Source organism: Solanum lycopersicum, chromosome 10 (genome assembly GCF_036512215.1).
Source record: "Solanum lycopersicum chromosome 10, SLM_r2.1".
NCBI lineage: Eukaryota > Viridiplantae > Streptophyta > Magnoliopsida > Solanales > Solanaceae > Solanum > Solanum lycopersicum.
Genome location: NC_090809.1, coordinates 50,235,902 through 50,239,877, shown reverse-complemented (window position 1 = coordinate 50,239,877; position 3,976 = coordinate 50,235,902). Strand labels below are relative to the sequence as shown.

The 3,976-nt window shown below is 30.1% G+C and overlaps 1 long non-coding RNA gene across 1 annotated transcript; it reads right to left on the bottom strand.

Moving 5' to 3' along the window:
* Window positions 1-328: 328 nt before the first annotated feature.
* On the bottom strand, window positions 329-1,247 carry LOC112940135 (uncharacterized). The gene is made up of 2 exons (XR_003244042.2): window positions 1,014-1,247; window positions 329-837 (listed from the first exon to the last, which is right to left on the bottom strand). It is a non-coding gene; the product is annotated as an uncharacterized lncRNA (long non-coding RNA).
* Between the last annotated feature and the right edge of the window lie 2,729 nt (window positions 1,248-3,976).

The window sequence follows — 3,976 nt, the reverse complement described above, 5'->3', positions numbered from 1 at the left end:
ATACAATGTTCATATATGTACCATTTGTTTCTGTTATATATATCCAAGTTCATATGGGATTCATAATTCATACAATGTTTATACATTATATATATACATTGAACTTTACTGTCATTCATAAAATGTTCATATAATATTCATACAATGTTCATATATATACCATTTGTTTCTGTTACATATATCAAAGTTCAATATGTCATTCATAATTTATACAATATTTATACATTTTTCATACAATGTTCATATATTTTTGCATATTGCAATTGAAATTTATACATAAATAATACACATTTAATAAAGTGCAAATATTCATTTAAGCATACTACTATTAAATACAACATTTAATATATTATGATATATATAGTTAGATATATTTTATACAACATGCAGACATGAATGTTACAAGATCTGTACTGCTAGATTTTTGTGACAAGTCAAAAATCATCTCTTGGTTTCACACACCAAGAAGAGAAGAAGAAGAAGAAATTGATCAACTATGTGATTCCTCACTCACTTTGTCTTTTTCTTCATTAACAACCGGTTCTCCAATCATGTCAGGGATCAAATTTTTTACTTTCCTCCATTTGTAATATTTTTTTCCGATTGCTTTCACTGTTGACACTACTTTCCTTTTAGAAGGACTAGACCTTACTAATTCATCCTTCTATTTCTTCTCTAATTCCATCGCAACTGTATAGCTTGAGATTTGCGATTGAATTCGAGTTATATATAGATCAAAAGATGGTATTTCAACCATGAAGTTACCAGTATAGTTTGTACCTCTTGTGAATCTCCTTAGGGAATTTGGTTTATACATTGTATTCAACAACCCAGATTCTAAAAATTTATAGACAAATAAATATTAAAGAATTTGACATAAATAAATATAAAACTTGAAGAAACCTGCATTATCTATACAACGTAAATTTCTCCTAAAATGAAGCAACAACATATAAAAATTAAATAATTTGACAAAAGAATCAGAGAAAAAATAAAAACTTTAAGAAATAAACCTGTTTGATGATCCATACAACACGATTATTTTCCGAAAATCATGCTATATTGCGAATTTGATGGTCGAAAAATAAAAAATCTAATTTTGTGAAAGATTGATAGAGATGTAGTTGAATAAGGATTTGAATCTTAATCTGATTTTGGAAAATAAGTTTAAAGCTTGAAAGAGTTTCTATCTTTAATTAATTAATAGAAAGAGAAACATGTGCTACCTTTAATTGATTAATAGAGCGAGAAACGTGAAAAAAGGCGTGCAAAATTAATGGTAGAAAGAGAAGCATGTAAATAGGAGAGATTGAGTGTATTGGGGGAAGATAAAAGAGTATTGGTTGATATTGAGGTGGGTAGTTATTGGGTAACCATATAATATGAAATTAATTAAAATCAAATCCCTAATTTTTAAATTTTATTTTTTAAAAGGTAACTATATAATGTGAAGTTTAATTAATATTTAATAAATAATAATTTATTATTTATATTAAAAACATTAAAAGGTAATTGAATAATATTTAATAATTTATTATTTATATTAAAACTTTAAAAGGTAATTGATTAATCAGTTTTAAATAAAAAGTTTTGTTGACAAAAGATAAGTGAATAAATGAAACTGATTATTTAAACATATTAATTATTAGTTAAATAATAAAATAATTTTTTCTTATTAATATATTATTAATTAATATGCTATAACTTGATAATAATATGCTATAAATAGTATATTTTTAATATTTTTTTAATTAATATATTATTAATTGATGTGCTATAAGATGATAATAATATGTTATAATTAATTTATTTTTAAAGAATATGATTACAACTTGATATTTATCCTCTTAAATGTGTGTGGGATATTAATTTTTCGCAAAATACATTCTTGCAATTGAGGGATTTGTAATCTCTTATTTATTTTGTTATAGAAAGTTATTTTAAACTCTATATAATAAGAAAATATGTGATTGGAAAACTTAAGTCATTTTTCTTCTTGATTATTTTTAAAACTGCCTCCAGGGACTTCAATTGCTTTGACCCTCTCTACTTCATATATTTTCTCTTATATTCCTCTGGAATTCATCTATAATATTTCCTTTTTATTTAAGTTTATGTGTAAGTAATATTTTAGTTGTTTGCATATATTCTTTGTATCAATGACATCTTATATAGTATATATTTTTCTAGTGCTTATATTTTCTCGCAGGGAATAATTGTTTGACTTTTCAGTATTATTTTTGTTATGATCTAAAATGGGTCGCAAGTCGTGAGTGACACTCACTTAACTTCTTAAATGGGTGAATTAAGAAATTTAAGCCTCGATAATAAAAATACGGAAGCTCAAAATTTGTTAAAGTAACCAATCGAATCAACCTCTAAATTCTATTACGCATCATCCCCAACACCTGAAATTCATCACAACAAGGACATCTGTTCTCAATTATCAAGTATAAAAGTATTGAAAATACCGAATAAGTAAATAAGATGATTCATGTCCGAAATTAAGGACATCATGACATGAATGAGAGAATCTAGCACGCGGTAGAAATAATAGCTTACCCTGAACATTGATGTGCTGGAGACTGGCTAGATCGAGCTGAGGGCGAGTCGAAGTCGATGGTACACTTGTTGCACTCCACAAAAGAACACGAAAAAATACAAGTAGGGATCAGTATAAAAAATACGTACTGAGTAGGTATCATCGGCCAATCAAAAATAGAACCAATATATATTGAATCATAAAATCAACTATAATACTTGGCAGGTGAAAACAGCAAACAACATGAACCAGTGACAAAAACACCATAGTAGGTACACAATCAATCACAATATCAAACACACGTATGGGGACTCATACCTTCACACCATACTCATTTGGAAAATGGGTTTTTTGAGATTGAGTATATTGAGCTAATTCAAGATTTCTTTCCTTTAATGTTATCGTGTCGGAACGTGACACTCCGATTTTATATACCGTGTCGGAACGTGACACTCCGATCCTCTATAATTTGTTCTTCTCTTCATTCATTAGGGTTATTACACAATTTCATCGCTAGCGGCACTGCTAGTAGCGTAAGGTTAGGACGTGGAAGTAGAAATCAATTTTTAATTAAACGCTTTCCCTTACAATGTATGATAATGATTACACCACTAAAAAAAAAACCTTATTTAAGACGAACATTTACAGACAAGTGAATTATCACATCTCTAAAATTAATATATCTATTGAGATAAGATTACATTTCGATCCTTCTTTGAACATTTTATTGAAAAGATATTAACTCTAGTCCTTAAAAATATAATTCACCCGTCCCAAAATCTATCGAGGGCCTTGAGTGGCAGAAACTTTCCGCCATTTTTTATTAGGGGTGGGCATTTGGTATTTCGGTTCGGTTTCGGTTTTTTTTTTTGGTTTTTTCGGTTTTCGGTTTTTGCAAATTGTGTACCGAATACCGAATCGAAATATTTTGGTTCGGTTCGTTTTTTGTTAATTCGGTTCGATTTTTTTATTTCGGTTTTTTAATGGGCCTGCTACACCCATATTTGATTGTATTTGTTCAACCATCTATATATATAAAAAAAAATCACAATAAATTCCCAATAACTAGTAATAAAAACAAAATCAGAAAAAAAAGTCGAATTTTTTTTTAAAAAAAAACTGAAAACAAATGGAAAAATCTGCTGTCCAATGTCTTGACCCTGCGCGGCTGCTGCTGGCTGCTTGATGGCGCGGCGCGGCTGCTGCTGCTGCTTCTTCTTCTGGCGGACGGCCGGGCGCCGGCGCTGCTGCAGTGCTGCTGCTTCTCACGGCTGCTGCTGCCTGCTACTCCTTGCCTTCTTCTGGTGACGCTTGGACGGCCGGCGCTGCTGCTTTTTCTGGCGGCGGACGGCGCTGTTAGAGGAGAAGAGAGAGAGGAAGAGGAGAAGAGGAAGAAGAAGAGGAGAGGAAGAGGAAAGAAGAAAAAGAAAATCA